The 19,790-nt window shown below is 35.8% G+C and overlaps 1 long non-coding RNA gene across 3 annotated transcripts; it reads left to right on the top strand.

The window, feature by feature from the left end:
• Positions 1 to 6: 6 nt before the first annotated feature.
• LOC108444763 lies at positions 7 to 19,356 on the top strand. Of its 3 annotated transcripts, none has more exons than XR_001859436.1 (3): positions 7 to 191; positions 264 to 389; positions 6,287 to 19,356. It is a non-coding gene; the product is annotated as an uncharacterized LOC108444763 (long non-coding RNA). The 3 variants fall into 3 exon arrangements; XR_001859435.1 differs by having other exon boundaries at positions 7 to 389; positions 6,287 to 6,360; positions 8,464 to 19,356; XR_001859434.1 differs by having other exon boundaries at positions 7 to 389.
• Positions 19,357 to 19,790: the final 434 nt, after the last annotated feature.

Here is a 19,790-nt window from a genome sequence, read left to right as displayed (position 1 = left end):
CTTGCCGCCGTCCCAAAATGGCGGCGGCGGGGCTGCCGCTTTCTTCACCGCCCGGAAGGGAAGGAAGACAGACTGGCGGCCTGAAACGACAGCGGCTTTAGCGAGGGCTTGCCCTTGGGGAAGGAGCGTCTCCATGCCTAGGCAGGACGGGGGGCCCCGTAAACCAGGAAGCGGCCCTGGAGGCGCCACCAGTAAGTGCCGCTGGCCTGGCCTCCCGAGGGCTGGGTTGCGTGAGGGCTGGCTGCTAAAAAGGGTATTTCCAGGCATGAGTGAAGACGAGGAGCCCCAGTATGTGGGAGATTCCTTCTGCCTGGACTTTCCCGAGCCTGTGGGATGCGGCTCTGGGTGAGGAACCAGAGGAAAGGAGGAAATAAAAATCTATCAAAATGGTGAGTTAGTAGCCTTGCAAAGTAGTGTATGCACATCGTGATTTTGTACCCTTAAAACAGACGTAAGTACTCTCAGAAATGCCTCACAAATAAATGTGGTGCTACATTTAACGCAAATAAACAACAAATCCTTAAGTACTCCTTCTAAGAAAATGTAAGTTTAGCTGCACTTTCAGGGTGATCAGACTTAAGGCAGGGGAGTAAGCAATAAACTTTTCTGAGAAAGTTTTTTAAATGTCTCAGTGGAACCAAAAAAAACCCCAACATATTTTTAAACTAGGAGGAAGTTTTCAGTTTTTTTTCATAAAGTAAACAAAAATAATGGGCATATGTACTTTCGGGGAAGAACTACTGCACAGTAACTGGGAAATATGTGCTTTTCAGTAGCTGAACTCTTGTAGTGGGCCTGTCCCACTGACCCCATAGGAATCCTATGAGTGCTCTGCTTGTCTGTGGAATGTGATTGAGTGCTGTAGGGTCTTTGCTATTCATTTTTGCACTCAGATAATAAAAATAAGATGGTTCTTCTTATTATTACTGTTGTCAGGTTTTTGGTTCTCGTATCTGTTTCCTGTCACACACTTCAGGTATCTATTCTTGGGTGGGTTTTCAGCTGCCCAAATATATCCTGAAAACAAACCAAAGTCAGTTAACATAAACCATGCAAAAAAGCTTCATAGCTGTCAGTGTAAGTAAGTTCAAATTTTCCTGCAAATGTTCATTGTACAAACCATTACCAGGAAGTTGGTGTCATTGAAAAATAATTGGTTTGAATTATTTAAAAAATTCAGCTTTGATTTTATGGCAACAAGATCATTTGAGTATTGTGCAGTGAATGTATGTATTTGAATATATCACTATATTTTCTGAAGCTAATGATTCCAGAAAAACTTCGTCATTCACTCAAATTTTAAATTCAGTACTCCTCAAAAGACCTTCACATAAGCAGTGTCTCCAGGTTTAACTTCTGTACATGTAAAACTTCTAGATGCTAGTTAACCTTTCTACAGGCTGTGGAATCTCCTGAGAGAAGACCTGTGTCAGAAATAGCAATTGAAGGTATGTGCATCACTGATGTTCCAAGTTGTGTCTCATGTAAAATATATTTAGCCATCCTGTGTTAGCATGGAGGAGGCCTTGTTGTTGGTTCATGTTCCCCGTGTGCTATTTTGCAGTCTCCTAATAAATAACAGTCTTTGCCTGAAAGGCCTCAGTCTAAGCCTCCAACCAGGTACATGGTTACATGAATGCTGAAACCTGCTACTTTGAATAGTCCCATTCTTGGAAGTGAGTGGTTTCAGAACTGTCTGTTGTTTTTCTTTAAAAGAAAAAGGGGAGTTTGTGGCTGCATGGTGGATTTGTATGTAAGCTCCCATAATTCTGGCAAGTGTTGCCCTTCTTTGAATGGTCTACTTGGGCTTTACGTGAGCAGTAAATTCATCTCTTTCAGGATGAAGTTATCAATTTACTGGGCATGTCTTATAAAGCTCCAAGGCTTGTGGACCTGTGGTCATGGCCAGGATTTCCAGATATCAGTTAACTATAAAGTCAAACTGTCACAGAACCAGAAATCCTGTACAAATACAGAAGGTCTTAAGAATGTGTTAGGGCAAGAAACCTAATTGCATAAATGAGCATTTACAGAATACAGTTCATCCAGCTGGATTGTATGGAAGGAGAGATATTCCGAGCCATCAGTGAAATGATGTAGTAGCTATTTTAAGTCAGCAATCATAATTTTACAAATGCACAGAAACGATTCCACGTTTCCCCTGTGTGGGCACCTGCCAGTTCCACTGCAGAAATGTAAGACTGAAAGAGACAACTTCAGGTCATCCAGTCCCAGTGCCTACTGTTTCATCCAACCACATAATAGATCCTCATAGGAGAAATGGGATTTATGTGTTTCAAAGGTAGTGACACTTTTTTCCTCTGCTACTTCACACAGAACAACTGCTCCAGATCATCACTTCTCTGATGGTTAGAAGTGCAGTTATGCAGATTAACTTACATGCATTTTGTTTGGATATCTTGTGTGTAGGTAGCAATGCTGTATATGTGTATGTATATATATGATATATTGTATGCATTTAATAAATATGTGCTCTGGATAGGGCTTGTTTTGTTTTTTCAGTCTCCACTTGTGAAACAGACTCTCTGCTTCTTGGTCACTCTCATATCTTTTCACTGCATCTCTTCCCATTAGTACTTTTATTCTTAATAATAATAAGCCTAAGAAGTTCCATGTGCAAAAGCATTGTTACTTCCCCATGTCTTCTGGAAAGTCCTGGGTGATTTAAATTTTAGGATTGTATTTAACTTTCTCTACCAAAATCATATTAATGACTCTTTATCATCCTTCAATTAGTTATTATTCCAATTTCTCCTGTCAACTTTTGATTTATAACTTTTTGGTTTATGGCAGAAATTATTTCCAAATGATGAATTTCCCACTTGTACTTCTCAAATTTTATTTTATTAATTTGTTTTCTTTTTCCTGTCCAGGACTGTTCTGAGTTGTTATGAAGAAGAAATTGGTGTACTTGTCAGGGTAAACATAAATAAAAAATGATTCTTGGCCATAAAATGTGTACTAGGGATCCTGCTAGTATTCATGGGAATGGTGAATAGTTTTTGTTTTGAGTGCATGTAGTGTTACATAGGATGGGAGTCTTTTTGTTCAAGATTGACATGAGGGATGGCAAATTGTTTCACATGTGCCTTTCCATTACCTTTCATTGTAAATGTTTTTCAATCTTGAAATGCCAAATTAATATTTGATATGCCAGTTATAATTTGGCAAGGTTTATCACAAACAACAATAGATTTTATGTGTTTTTACAAAGCAAGCAATTAATCCTATGGCTTTCAACATTAAATATAAGATGGCTTGAGAGAGCCACACAAATAACCAACATTTCTTATAAATTGTGTAATAGATGATAAATACAGGTTTTGAAAAGTGCAAGAGAGGAATCCAGATGGTGGGGTAGTGTAGGAAAGATCGGTCGCTCATTTTGGTCAAAAAAGGAATATAGACACACATCCCCCACCCCCCAAAAAAAGTCTGGTGCTTAATCTGCTTATAGGGCGGGCTGATAACTGGAATGATGAAGCTGGTAACAAAAGAAATGTAATGGGAAAATGATCCGCTCAATATGTAATTAATACTAGCATCTGTCACCATTTAATGAATGCTACACTAATCAGAAGATTTTGTCACGTTAGTAAAATGTTCAGCTACTTACCCTCAAAAGACCAGCCTGGTACGTTCACAAGGCTGCCATTGTTCTGTGCAGTATTCTACATAAGATCTGCTCCTGTAACAGCCAGGATAACTGAACTCTCTCAAATATGGAACTGCAGAATTGTGTGTTTGGGCAGAGGTCAGCATCTGGGTTCTCTATAACAAATATACATAGGACATGTAGATGAGCAAACAGTGTAAGTAACTGGGCAAACAGTCCTGATGAATGTTCTTGTTCTTTACCCCTCATTGCTCCTATTGTTTAGTGTTCGCCTCTACATCTTCAATCAGTTTCTGATTAAATCAATACATTCTGAGCACAGCAAATTATTTTGGATAATGGCTACTACAGTATTTGCTTAAAAGGTCCTATAATTAGTTGTTTCATTTTAGAAATAAAGGTTTTTTTCTGGCTTTTTTAGTTGTGAGCAAAGATTATGAACCTACAGCACTTAAATCTTTAAGAACATTTTTTTTAAAGTCCTTTTTCAATAAATAACCCAGTTCTGTGACTGATCTCTGTAAGTCCTACACTACAAAAATGCAAACAAACAAAAAACCACCACCACATCAACAACATAACCCAAAAAAATTTTTTTTAAATTAAGAAAAAAAAATAACACCAAAAAAATCCCCACACCAAAACAAAAAACCCCACCAAATTATCATTTTCCATTTTAGGAGACATTAATAAATGATCGTTGTAGTGGTTGTGGGCTGGCTGATTTTCAGTTGTGAGTACCTTCATGCTTTATTAAACCTGCGAGGATACCTCGTCCATTTGGGAAAAAGGTACTATAAAGTTAACTGCTATGTCTTGGGCTTGTTTTTAAGTCTTTATGATAACATTTGATATGTAACCTATTTGATTGACAGCAGATGCCATTTGAAGTGCTTAAGCCAGATGGATGGAGGGGGGGAGGAATTAACAGATGTTCTAATAGGCATTGAGCTGAAATTAATTTCATGTTACACAAAACAATTTTTTGAAAGATAAGTCTTATTTTAAGTAAAGATTTGTGGGAGATGAACCTTTTTCAAAATTCTACTCCTTTTTTTGCATTTGAAACATGAACGATGCCAGTTATTACCTACCTGGACCAATTCTATTCAAGTCTCTTCTTTGACTTTTCAAACAGAGATTTGTGTTCTTAACAAACAAAAAGAGCATAGAAATTTCTCAAGAGGGAGTTTAAAAAAATTATATTTTTATTATGAGCTATTTGTATGGAGGACTTCAACTGCATAGAACTAGGAACTTCTTGTTGATGTTTTAAATTAGAAATATTTCAAGTATAGCTTGATGAGACCAGGAGAAGGCAGCCATTTTGTACCAGCTCAGGAAATGCTCTGCTATGCTGAAAAGGTATATTTCCAAAAGAATCAAACATTTTCATGGTAATGGTATTACACAGTATTAAGCAGTAATTATCAGGAGAATGTTTGTTAAGCCTAAAATACATAGGGAAATCTCCTTTGCATTTTTGCTGTCTCTAATTCAGACATCAAAGTAAACAGTAGAACTGCTGCTTGGAAAATGGAGACAGTTTCTCTGGGGAAATAATGCTGCACTGGAAAAACATGAATATTGTTGTCAGGTGTCTGTCCAAAGCTAAAATAAGTTGATTTAGCAGTGCCGTGATGTGTTGTGGTTTGGATGCCTGATGGTACCTCTCACTTCTTCCATGATGTGCCACCTCTGAATGTATGCAGTGGCTAGATCTTATCCATAAGGTTTTGGGAAAGATTTGGGAATTCTTTGGTCATGCTGCAGTATTGAAGATGTAATACAGCAGAAGAACTGACATAGGAAAATTTGGACTTTTAACAACTGAAATGCAATTTGTGATGTGTTGCACTGGCAATGCTGGAATTTCAGGGCTTTCCTTATTAGTGGAGCAAGATTTCTCTAAAGAAGGCATCACATACAGCAATGTAAATGGTGGGTTTTTACCTTCCCAGAAGACTCATTTCTCTTTTTTGGAAGGTGGTTGTTTTGGCTTTTTTTTCCCCACAAACATTACCAAATGTTTAACCCTGTGAAACATTCATTTATTGATTTGAAATTAGATATATAACTGATATAGGATGATTATTACTTGTGAAGTTGAGTTCTTAGTTAACCCTATGATAATGCAGTGCTGTCATGTGGGTTTATAAAATTCTTTTTCAGTAGTGTTTGAGCTGTCATTTGAAGATGTGTTGGAATATTCTCATACCAGTTTCAATTAAGGTATGTTAAAGATGATGAAGTAATCTTAGTTAATTCACTATTACTCTGGTTTTACTATATCACTGGTAGCCTAGAGTGTATTGGGTTTTGTCTACTTACAACTAGTCTTTAATATACAGATAGCAGGATCTCACAGAATTGCAATGTTTAAGCTCCAATTTTGAGTTTTATGCATGGTTTTAATATTTGTGGCTTTCTTTAGAAGTATCATACTTTATCTAGTTCTCCCTGATAAGGATGATTTTCAGGTCATGAAGGTGTAATAGTTTCTCAAGGTAAGCAATCACGACTACTTTCTGCTTAATAATGTGAACATTTCTTGCTGTAACCAAGTGATGTTCACGTGTTCATTATTGCTAGTGTTTGTTCTTTAGAAACAAAGAAGACTGAGTTATATTTTTTGCTTGCCTTACTTAGGTAATAAATCCTTATCAATCTTGTTCTCTGTGTTGGGATACTTCAGGAGTAATTCTACTTTTGTGTTACCAAAGGTAAGTTTGTGTTCTTACCTGTTGTCTTGTTTTCTTTTTTCCGGCTTCAAGTTAGAAAAATAATTATTTCTTCTTTTCTTTTGCCTTTATTAACCAAGAGCAGTCTACATTATTTCATTTTCCATATACACAATAGCATTTATGATGAAGAGCTATCAGATACGTTTACTTGACTAGGCATACCATATATTTATACTTCTTTCATTTATCAAAAGTAATTAAATGCACTAAGCAAAGTGTTCAAGGGAAGGAAAAAGGCAAGAAGTGTAGAAGGCAAAGCGAGAAAAGGTTCAGAATTTTTATCTCAAAGTGAGATAGGCTATGAAAGTCTTATGTAAAGATGCACCAGTGAAACCTAAAAATTATTTTTAAATGAAGTTCCTGGTCTAAACTGCTCTATGGATTTTTATTGTAAAGATTTGCTTGATTTTGATTGGATATAAACTAAATCAGTTTGTGTTAAACTGAAATAAGCCTGAATTAAACCAAAGTAAAAGTGCCTGCAGCTTTTGGATGGGCTTCACTAAATTAGATTAAAATTGTGCACTGGGTACAACCAGTGTAAACATCATTTTTTGGCTGAAACCTGAATTACACAAATTGTCTGAAGAAGGGTGGGAACTAGAAGAATGAACACTAGTGCACAGTAAAATTATAAAAATCATTGCTGAAAAACTCAATACTGTAGAAGCAGAAGCCTGGGAGAGTGTCTGAAGCCAGAGTTCTAAATAACGAAATAGGATGATAATGAACAATAGAGTGAAAGGAATAACAGCAGATGGGGATTGCAGGCAAGAGAAGCTGCATAGCTGGAAAGCATCAAAAAATCAAGCAGATACTTGTGACAGAAAATGCAATATATGTTTTAGTATATGTACGCATCAAATTATCACGACAAATGATAATGATAGACTTCAGCTTTTGCTAAGTTGGTGCTGCAGCTGAGTTGTACAGTTGTTTCCTCCTATGCAGTTTACAATGAGACTGAAACCTACAGATAACAAATGTTAAGTTTCATATAAAATGAGTAATTAAAATTGGACTGAAAAAATCCTAGTGTTCCTGTTTCCTAGAATTTGGTTCCTTGATTTGAGGTGGTATTAAAGCTGTAAATAGACAGCAAGGGAACTTTGAAAAACACACTGATAGTGTTAGTTTGTTCTTTAAAAATGTGATGAGATTTTAGGGGCCAGTGCAATAGATGTTTCTCAAAATTTAGAGTAGGAGATGTCAGTGCTAAGAGTGAGCTGCCCACTTAAGAATATAGGAAAACAGTTTTCAGCAGATATTAGATTAAACTGGTGGCAGATATATGCAAATCAGGAAGATAAGAAGTATCCAAGAAGAGAGCTGTGGGATGATTTAAGTAAGACTTCATCTGTAATAGAAGAGATTGCCAGTTATATGTACAGACCCTGCTAAAAGAGGTGCAGATTCCCTAAAAATTACTTTGCACTGTAACACTGCTGTACTTCAGGACATTTTATACAGATAGCAGGAGTCTGACTGCTCTGTTTTGTTGTTTGGGTTTTTTTACTCTAATAAAGAGGAAACAAACTCAAGCTCAAAAAAAAAAAAAAGGAAAAAAGAAAAGAAAAAAAGAAATTTAAAGCATAGACTTGACCTGAAATTCCAACAAGGAGTCCTTGAAACTGAATTAAGAAGGACAAAACCAAAAGAAATGGTTTTAAATTAAAACTGTCAGTGTCTTACCCATCTAGAAAGGAATGTTATGTCTTGCACTTAGCTTGCATCCTTTGTTCTGTTAAGTAGTGGAATAATCTCTTTGTGGCAGTCTGATCTAGGTCTGCCTGTTTAATCACATTAATAAATGGCAAGTATCGTGCTCATAATTGAAGACTCTGATCCTCTAGAGTAATATTTTATTCCCTCTGATAGTTTTGCTTTCCCTTCAGCACATCCCCTCCCTTCTGCATTGTCTCTCACTCTTGTATTGTTTCTCTGATCTGTGTGCACAAGTCTGTATAAAGGTAGACCTTAGCTTCCAAAGCACCTGTGCTGTAAGCAGCTATGATAAACTGCTTTACCTACTTTTTTTCTTACTTTCTTCACTTTTTATTTGTTCTCTCTCCCACCCACAAGCTCTGGGAAAACCAAGGAAGAAAGATACTAAAATAGGAATAAACCAGGTATGTAACTGAGAGAAGGGGAGGAGACCATGGCAAGACAACAGATTTTGTGCTCAAATATAACTACTGCATTCCCCAAAGGAAAAGACAATTATTATTTCCAAGCTTTTTTATTATATCTTCCTCCTGTATTTTACTAAAATGTTCTTCAGATGCTGTCAGTGGGAGCCTTTAGTAGTCATGCACACACACAGGCAAAGCTTATCCCTTGGCTTAAGTGGGTTGATGTTTCTGAGTGTGAGTGAAGTGATGGAAAAATTATCAGCTTCATAGTTGCTACATGTGAAATTTTGGAACTGAGACACTTCTCTTTTTCTTCATGAGCTTGAAATATTTGTTAAAAGCACTGCACGAAACAGTTTGCCTTTACACCAGGAAGTTATCTTTTTTCTGTGTGTCATTGTCTTTACCTCTGTACTCTGCTCCAGTCACTGATGTATTTTTATTTGCTAACTAAATTGTTTTAGCTTTTCTTGCTATTAATAGTAATACTTTTTTTTCTCCAAAACCAAAGCAGACATAGGGAAGGGAAGTATGTGGGTTTGCATGATGACTAACATGGTCCTGAGAAGAATATGTACAAACTTTCAAGTACACACTGTTGTCCAGAATTTCAACCCAATGATGTGTATGAGTTTTTCTTGTAGAATAGTTCCTTTAGCACAGCTGGGCATTACACTTTAGATTCTTTGGCATATATGAAATGGACATCTCTTTAAAAAGACTGAAAAATGGACAATGTCTAGTAAATGCCAAAGAGACCTATTTTTTCTTCTCATGAGTGCACATCAGAAGACTGTAGAGATGTAATCCTATCAGTGTAGACAAAATAGTAATTTGTATAATTTCCTATACTATAGCAAATGCAGATGTTAGCATTTTGTATCAGTTGTCAAATGAAGCAGGGACCTTGTAAGCCCTACCTTAAATTTGAGAAGAAAGTTAATAAATTGCCAAAAGAACAAAAAGCATCCGATTTCACAGACGTAACAGGCAGCAGCTAGTACCTATTTGATTTCCTGTTGTTCATCCCTGAAATGTGGAATGGCACCAGTGCTTTAGTTTAATTTCAGTTTGGTGGACTCTTGCACTATTGCACCCAGATGTGTTTCATTTTTTTGTGTTTGCTCTGAAAAAGTTGTCCTTCAAAGACTTCTTAGAACCCTAAATATGTTAAGACTTAATTAACTGCTAACTCTTGATAGTCTGTTTTACTTTCTTTTTCAATGAAAGAGGTCAAACCCTGTCAGCAATTTTGAGCTACATACCACCACCAGCCCTGAAACCAGCGTGGTCCTCTTTTTCAGGCTGCATTTGCTGGTGTGCACATTCTTGCATATTAACCAAATCAGAACTCTCAAAATAGTCTGCTTTGTCCAGTCATATATTTTCGTTACAGAGTCTCACTGGTTTTGGAGGCAGGAAGGAAAAAATGATTCTTCACAAGATCTACAAGATCTACATTCTTGCTTTTAAGTTAATCACAATATGCCATTGTAGCCTCGCATGAAACAATTGCCCGTGTATGTTACCGTTCCACAGCAGCTTATCCCATAGGGATCAAAATAGCATTGGCTTGAGCTGAGTCAGTGTCCATGCCTAAGGATAGCCTCACTCCAGCTCTTTCTAAAGTTATGAAACATTTCATTTTAGTTCTTTTGTAAATACCTGTCCATTGCCAGTGCTAGCTGGTTCTATAGTTTAGACACAATACACGGTTACCTTTTCTTGGTGAAAATTATGTAAAATTTTAAGGTACCTGTTTTGCATTTTTAAAGTGACCTAGAAGCCTCAGCTTCATTCACTTGCAGAATGAGCATGGCTTTGTCTAAGCCTGAAGATTTCTGTTGTGCAACTCAAATTTTCCTTTATTTCTTATGGAGTCAAAGCTGCAGTGTGGATTTAAATGCAACTGTATGAAAAACTTCACTATAAAGTAAAAAAATCCAGTACTATGGTATCAGCTTCTCAATTAGATGCAACTATGTTAGAGTCAGAGTAGAAAAAACTATGACAAGAGGGATGCCTTTTTGTAAATAAAATTGCATGTAAACTAACAGGGATTGGAAAGATGAAGGAAGCAGCTAAGATGGATTTTTTTACCAATTAATTTCAGAATTTAAAATATTTATCTAGTGAAAGCATTTGACTTAACATGTTGGAAGTTGAGCCTAGATTTACAAATTCTTAGGCAACAAATTAGCAGATACTGGCCTCAAGCAACCAATTAAGTGAAAGATGCTTAGTTATACAGATCATGATTTTAGAAGTATCTAATTTAATATATATTTGTCTCCTTTATTATATTTCAGTAATGCTGATATTTATTCTGCATTTATTTTGTAAAGATTTACGTGAGGGTGAAACGGGCAATTTCTTAACCAAAGTACATGGAAGTGAATTGTTTTAAAACCAATAGATTCATTTGAAATTGTAGTAAAAATGCAACAATAGTGTGCAAGAGAAAATAAGATAAAATGATAAAATGAGTCATAGAAGAATTTGAATATTCTAATTTTGAAATCAAAATTTTAAGGTCTCCTCCAATCTACAAAACCCAGCCAAAAAGCCCAGGTTGTCTTTTTAAAAAAAAAAAAACTGTGGAGAAGTAATATAGTATGGGATAAAATAGTCTGGGAGAAGGGATTTAGTAGAGATAAAGTCATTAGGACAACTGAAAATGTGACATTTTCTCAGTAGAAGGCACAATGGCTTCTTCACTGCACAGTGGAATGAGAGCTTGGATTGTAGTAACAAATCCAGTGCTGAAAACAAAGACTGGGGATTTAGGTCATTCACCTGGGACAGAGGAAAATGTTTTAATCTAGATCTCCTGAATCTCAATGTTCTTTTCTGGATTCTGGAGTCACCTTCCTTCTCCAATGAATGTTTAACTCTTTAAAGGAGAACAATTTAAGGGAAAAATTAACCTCCATATAGTCTGTAATCTGAGAAATTCTAGTTTGAGTTACTAGTTTTTAGCAAAGCAAAAAGCTGAATCTGAAGAAGTTTGAAATCCTAAAAATGTGTACTGGGGAAGGAAAAAGTTTCTCATATTTGCCTTTGTGCAGGGTTTCACAATTCACACCGTCTGTCTTCAACTTCCCCCAGAGGTTTCTTATTATACAATATGAGTCTGACGTGTGAGACTTGTCTTTACTTCTATAGCTTCTAAATTAGATTAAATTAAAGGAAGAATGAGACCCACATCCTTAAAAGCTGTCTCACCATATGACAAATTTCAAATATTATTTTCTCATACAATGTAAATAGTTCTATACTTCTGGTAATCTACAGTTCAGATTAATTTTGGCAATAGATATTTCCTAAATGGTTTATTTTTTGCTAATTTTCACATAAATATTTTAGTAGCTTTATTTGTTTAAAAAATCGCAATGACTTTTTACCTGAAGCCTTGTTTGGTTGCTGCTGTTTAGATTTGGGTTTGCTTTGGAATAAGCAATGTGGTGGTGAATTGCTTTACCGCTTGCACCTCCAAATAACATCAAGAATGGAATGTGTCCATGGTAACCAGGATGCACTCATAACACTTTCCATTCTTCATCTTTTAATCTATGCAAGTAGTATAGTATTATAAAATCTATGCAATATTTTTATTTGAAATAACCACATGCTAAAAAATTACCAAGGTAACTGCAATTTGTCCTGCATATTTGTACATAAAGAAGTTTTTTAATGGAATGGTGCTATTGGCAGTTTGTTTCACTGTAAATCAAAGAATAATGTTTCGAAAAATCCCAGTGGCGTTCAATAAAATTACTTTAATATTTTACTTTTTCTGTGCCTCTGCATGTTGGCATGTTCTTTCCATTTTGGCAGATAGTTCTATTGCAGTGTGCTTTGTGGTACAGCAATTAAGAGGAGGAGATATTATGAATATATATGTATTTCTGTAGGTTTTTTTGAAATTACTATTAAAACACCTTGGAATTTATACAACAATAATTTGGAATTGTACAAAAATACTGCAAGAAAGTAAATTTTTATACCCAGATTAAAACTTCTGCTGTAATGGACAGGTGTATTTCATTTGCAGAGTATTGACTTATGTTCTGTTTTAAAGTTTGTTGGATTCTATAAAGATAAAAATCTTTTTCAAGAGTCTAAACACACATGCCCACTCTAGTGTTTGGAATAAATATGTTTTTGGACACTCAAATCTATTTAAACTTGCATTATAGATAAATTCACTCATACACACAAAATAATAAACGAAAAGTATATAGAATACTTACTGTGAAAAGTCTGTCTTGCTTATGGCAGTGCAGACTTTCAGTATCTGCTATCTGTATACACTTTGTTTTGTTGCACTGTATATCACAACTGAAAAGTATTGATTAATGTATTTTATAACAGATCCCAACACATTGTAATCTGTGGTGCAACACTGCTCTGCTTTTTTAAGAATTAGACTTCTAAAATTGTTTATAGTTAATTGCTTTATCACCTTATAGATTTAATCTGTAGAACATTGTTAGGTATTCAAGTTCAAAAGTTTAAAAGCAACAGTTATCAATTGTTTTTGGTAAGTGGTTTTGGGGGCAGGTACCTATTTTCTTTTTCAGTTACACTTGGCATTTTCATGCTGAGAAATGGGTTTGTTTGGGTTTTTTTTTAAAGAAATGTCACTTCCAACAGTAACATGAAAAGGCCAGGAGAAAACCTATTAACCAGGTTTCTTTTCTGCTTTAACAGTGGGGTTTTTCCCATATATACTGTATTCTTGTGGACCATGTTGAAGGATATGCAAGCTGAGGAACATGTTAGAGATGTCTTTTCTTTCTCCACTTGGGTACCAGTTTTATTTTGACCTTATTCTCACCTCGTGTTTTCCACAAATAAGAATGGAAGTAGCCTTGTGCGCTGATTCTCCCTACACTGCTAGAGATAAAAAGAGCTTTTGGAAGTACAGTACAGCATTCACTGTCCTATTATCCCTGTGCTGGGCTGCAAACATTCTAGTTCTAAAGCCTTCCCAGGTAGTAACATCATCTGTGGAACAGACTGACAAGGGCTTTATAATCCCTTCTGCATTGAATCCCCATATTACCCCTCATATATGAAATGGTGTTATTTTAACAACATTGCAGAAATGTTAATTCCACTGTGATCAAATGTTTCAGTGGTATCATTTATTTTTCATGTATTTAATTCCAGACTGCAGTTTGGATGAGTATGGGCTTTTTTGCCTTCAAAGATGCAACTGTTTCACTGCAAAAGAATAAAGATTGTGTATTGTAAAATAAGATGAACTTATGTAACTGAGTAAGACTTTTTCCTTTTATTCACATAATAAGTTTGTTTTACAGAGTACTGTGGATATCTCTGAGCATTAATCAAAGCTATTTTATCAAAGCTTCCCCAGTACTTGTCACTGGTGGCTGCACCTCGAGTACTGTGTCCAGTTCTGGGCCCCTCAGTTCAGGAAGGACGTTGAGATGCTTGAACGCGTCTAAAAGAGCGCAACAAGGCTGGTGAACAGTTTGGAACACAAGCTCTATGAGGAACAGCTGAGGGAGCTGGGGTTGTTTAGCCTGGAGAAAAGAAGACTCAGAGGTGACCTTATCACTCTCTACAACTACCTGAAAGGTGGTTGTAGTCAGGTGGGGATTGGTCTATTTTTCCAGGCAACAACTGACAGAACAAGAGGACAGTCTTAAGCTGCGCCAAGGGAAATTTAGGTTGGATGTTAGGAAAAAGTTTTTTACTGAAAAAGTGATAAAGTTCTGGAATCGTCTGCCTGGGGAGGTGGTGGAGTCACCATCCCTGGATGTGTTAAAAAAAAGATTGGATGTGGCACTCAGTGCCATGGTTAGTGGAGATGGTGTTAGGGCATGGGTTGGACTCGGTGATCTTGAAGGTCTCTTCCAACCTGGTGATTCTGTGTGATTCTGTGTGTGATTTTATATGCATGCAACCAGATATATGATTTAGCAATTCTGATACCCCATATAATGGGGTTTATCAGAATTGGTTATCAAAATGGTTATCAAAATGATAAATTTTAACTGGCTGTATTTGACATTCAGATGAAGATGTTAGGCATTTATTCAAACTTATTTACTGTTGCTGTATATGAGATATCAACAGGATAAAAGAAAGGCTTGAACAATACAGAAATGATTGGTTGTAGGCCTGCCTTAGCAGATCATCTGCAATCTGAGCTTTAATTTGAAAGTTAGTGATTATACTGAATGTAACTCATTGGGAGTTGCAAATACTTAATGCTCAACTTTAAAATCTACATTTTAGCACTGAAATACCGGAGACGTTTAAAGTGAAATTTGATATTGAGAGATGTAAACCACTGTTGTCAGATCTAAGATTTGTAATAGTAACTGTGTTTTTCAGTCAGTATATATAAGTATTGACAGTTAACTCGAGGCTTGCTTTTAATTTTCCTTTTAGGCATGCCAGTAGAAAAAATAAAGATCTATGGAGTATGGTTTTTTATATGCACCTGTACGTGAGTGTGTTTATAAATGTTCACCTCACTAATACTCACATTTGTCAGTTTTATCACTCATGTCAGGAACCTACCTACAGGTAAGACACTGCAAAGTCCTCACTTTTCTCAATGAAATGGAAGGAAACAAATCAGATTAATATTAGTAACACTGGAATATATGGGGTTTTTTAACCTTGTCTGCAACAGCAAGTGAATTTTACTTCTGGCTTGGAGTGTGATCTTTACGAGCAACTTGTGTGAAGGAAGAAACATGATGATGATTTTCCTCTCCTGAAGGCCCAGCTGTGACAGCAACAAAAAGAAAGTCAATATTAAAAGCTGACATGCTGTTGAAGCACATGTGTAATGTTTTAAGAGAACTCAGGGAAAATTACTGATAGTGAGGGCCACTTATACTCCATCATTTCATAGCTATCTAGTTTACTATTCACGTTAATTTTTTTGTCTCAGTTGCATGCTTTGTAATGCAGATTTTCTTTTCTTTTTCTGTCTCTGAAAATGTGAGTTTCACATGTACATCTGGAGGGCTATTGCCAGAGTTTTCAGACAGTCTTAAGTGCTGAGCTTTGAACTGTCCTATTAGTTTTGATTTCTACAAAATGTTAAAATCGCAGTTTAACTTCTAAGCTGCCACTTTTGAATGCCTGAGCAGTTGGATGGGTATTTCTACTTAACCACATAATTTAATGCCTGATACATTGTGATCCTATGAATAAATGAAAAACAAAACCAGAATGTTTATAGTCTTGCCAGTTGAGATGTCTTTAAGTGCATGTTTATTTCTATGAACAATTTGCATGCAGGGGTTGTCAAAGCATTTTACACTTGTTGCAGGTACATTATGGGATGTTTATTGTGCCTTGAAGCCACTGGTAATGTAACTGGTCTGATCTTTTAGGAAAACTTTGTTTTGGGACTGTAGTAATATTTACACAACCCAAACCCTGAATCTGAGTACTATATTATTTATCTCATGGTACTTGATATTAATTTTCTTCTTTCACAGTTACAGGTAATTTTCAGGTGATGGAAAATTTCACTTAGGAATGAATTTCATTGTTTAAGACCAGAGAAATTTTAGAATCCCAGGAGGATAATTTTAATTACAAATATTGGGTGGCATAGAACAGAATAATCTAGCAATATTGATCTGCAATAACTTTCATGAAAGATGTGATTGCTTTGGCTAACATACTTTTTCCTATGAATTTATTAATATAAATTAATGTATTAATAATGAAAAATCCAAAAATACATGAGAGTAAACCTAAATATATGATAAATCCTAGCAACATTGATAGTTTCACTGTAAGACAATGACAGTGAAATTGCAATTTTAGCAACAAATATAGGCCAGAAAGCAACATTCTTATGGCTAATAACTCATAATCCTCTGTGCCAGCACATTTGTTTCTACGGCCATGTTGTGAGCCACCCAGATTTGGATTCCCAATCTGATTTGACACAATCAACTGCTAATGCAACAGGTGATTGGGACTATACACGTGCAAAATTCCTTTAGGAGCAGATAGCCAGGAAAAGAAAGGCTGTGGGGACACCACTAAATTAACCTCAGAGATAGACTGGCCACTGAGAACATCTGAAATAATGATGCATTTTCCCAAAGTTCCATGGAACTATGTGTCCCAGGTAGTTACTGCTCTGCATCTTCTTATAATTTTGGTAATGGATTAATTTAAGGGGTGGTCATGTCACAAGATACAATGTCATGGTTCACAGAGGAAACAGTCTTCTGAAAATACTAAGCCTTAGACACCTCAATTCAGTAACTGCTGGGGATAGATGAGATGAGCTATGGTCTAGTCTGGAAATGGAGAACTTCATAACGGCACCTGCAGTCTCTTTTGTAGCTTGAGACCTGATAGTACAAAAACCCCTTGGATTGGTGAGATCTTGATTTTTTAAAATATACTGCTTTTGTATTCTGATTGTGTACAGACATAAAAAAAATATTTACAGATGTGGCTTCATGTTTATCCTGTTTTTATTATGAACTTGAAAAGTGTCATTTTCAAATTAAGTTTTGTTTTTCTCATCAACAGCTTTGGTAGACATCATCTTATTGAATCATCATCTCATTTAATCATCATTTTATTTGAGTAAGTCGTCCAGGGAGGTGCTGGAATCACTGTCTCTGTAAGTGTTCAAGAGGTGTCTGGATGTGACAGTTGGACAATGATTTCAGGATGATTATGGTGGTGCTGGATTGATGGTTGGACTGGATAATCTTGAAGGTCTTTTCTGGCCTTGGTGATTCTGTGATTCCATGATTATTTACACCTAGGTGGAGGAGGTCTGCTTTCCCAAGAAGTATATGAATCTTGGGAAAGAGGTATGGTGGGAGGGGGCAGGGTACAATTATTTATCTCTTTTCAAGAATGAACTTGAGTGGATCTTCACTTAGAGCCTCAGATAGGACCAACACATTCTCTGTGCTTTGCTTATTAAAATCTAACACTTCCTACAGCACAATTGAGAGATTTTTAGCCCTGCTGAGTTCATGTGGCCTGCACTTCTATGTTTAGGTTTGTGTTTGTTCGGTTTGTGTTTCTGATTCCCTGTTATAACTTTTGCAACTGATCAATTTCAAGTCAACTTGGTAGAAATAATACCACCTCCTTAGGCTGCTGGGTAGGTCTGCAAGTGAGCCCTGTTCCATGGATGGAAAGGCTGCACATTCTGAGCTCAAGTGACTGGATATATGCACAAGCCATAGAAAAAGTTTCAATCAGCACTCACAGTCCATGACAAAACCAATCTTTAATTCCAGTTATTACTGTTTGTTTTGACTAGAAGGGGAATGAGTATGTCCTGAACTGACAGAAAATGGACTGCCTGTTGAACTTGGCTCAGAGTCTTTAAATATGCTGGGGTTTTGCTGTAGATGATCCTAATTTCTCCATTAGTTGAAGCAAAAAGTTGTACCACATTTTAATGCATGGCAAAATTGATAATCATTTTTTAAAAACTTGAGCTTTCAAAGAAGTAGTCTTCTATAATTTTTGTTGACCCCTTTTTTTAAATTTGTCTTATAAAAGTAGATTTGATATGTGAATAAGTGCTGGGGAGAAGGATTCTAGCTTTTTGGTTTTTATTCATTGCTTGTAGTGTAAGGTTTTCCTGCAGCATTTGATATTAATATGATGTCACAATGAAACATCTGTTTTACGTTACGTGGATGCAATGATTTAGCTAATTAAATTATTCTTAGCAAGCAGTTTTCTACTATTATTCTGTGTTTGTAGTAGGTTACAAATAATTCAGTAGGTTATAAATACGATCTGCCTGCTTTTTCTTGAAAAGTCTTACTGATGGTTCAGAGGTTTCCTATCCTATAGGAAGTATTGAAAGCCACAGTTACCATTCTTTTCTAAAATGTAGTCATTTCTTCCTCCTTCTAAAATTATCTCTAAAATTGAGGGGTTCCCCTCTATTTTTTATTAAAATTGTAAAATAAAATAAAGCTGTTTTCTTTTTAGAAAAATGCTGGCATAAATAGGAGTATTGCAAGTATAAATTACTATGTTTGTGAGTTGTATTGTCATACTGATATTATTTCTGTCCATAGTTCTTGCTGTTCCACACAGTCAGATGTTTTTACACCTCCTCACCTCCTGTTAAGAGCTTTGCTGCTCTTAAGTATTCATGTATTATTATTTTTCTATTAATTCTCCATAAATATATGTACATATATATGTACACTGGAAGAAGAGATATCTATATTCTGGAATAATATTCTAGTTATCTGTACTGATTTATTTGCTACCTGTGGGTTCAAATAAAAATCTTCTCACTAGATCCATGGTTTGCTGCTAAATGCCAGTAAAATGTTTTCCTGTCAAGTATTGGTATTTCCTGTCATTGTCTCCTGGTTTTCATTTCTAATATTTTATCTCTTTTCATGTGGTTGGGATTTTCAGAGAATTTTTTTATAAGGTGCCTGAACATTACTATTTTACTAAATTTATAGGAACTACCATACAGATGTAAACATCCATGTTTGTTTTGAGATGTTTTCTGTTCTTTTTGGGCAGTGAAATAACATATCATTGGTTTATTTTCATAATTTCATAAAGCCAAGAGGATAGAGCAAGGTTTTGTATTTGGTTTTGCAGTGATGGAAAGTTAATTGATGATAGTGTCAAGCGAGAGAAGAGAGGTCTGCTTATATTTCAGGATGAGTGAACAATTAGTACAAGTCATCGAATGTTCTCCAGCACTCGCAGAATGAAAATTTCATTGAAAACTTAAATTAAATACTAAATATACTTTTAAATAGCCAAACCAGATCACACTATTATTTTCAGAAATAAATAATTTCAAGAAAAACTCAAATATTTGTGTGGTAGCCTGCTTGATCATTCAACGTGAAATAGATGTACAATGCAAATATTATCTTCATCATTGCCAGGATGAGAAGATTTGGAACATTCTTACGTATCAGCTTGAATTAGATCAGCCCAAACATTTTTAGTTGACTGTGTAGATCATTTTGTACTTGCATAAGGAATTTGAGAGAAATTAACAGCTATATAGAACTGAGATGCTTGGAACGCAAAAAAGCAAAGGAGAACTGACAGCAAACTGATTCTGCAGTATGATGCAGCATGGAAAAGACCACTGCAGGACACTGGGCTGCCTATCCAAAGACATGAAGGAAGATAAGGTGGCAGCTTCCTCCCATATAGTTACCTTAGGAATACTTGGCGGGAAAAAAAAGAAAAAAATCTTACCATCTTAACAGTAAAATCATGTAATTTCTGAAGCTC

This window comes from Corvus brachyrhynchos, unplaced genomic scaffold (assembly GCF_000691975.1).
Source record: "Corvus brachyrhynchos isolate BGI_N302 unplaced genomic scaffold, ASM69197v1 scaffold221, whole genome shotgun sequence".
In the NCBI taxonomy this organism is placed as follows: domain Eukaryota; kingdom Metazoa; phylum Chordata; class Aves; order Passeriformes; family Corvidae; genus Corvus; species Corvus brachyrhynchos.
The sequence above is the reverse complement of the archived record's forward strand: the minus strand, read 5'-3'. Positions and strand labels throughout refer to the sequence as shown.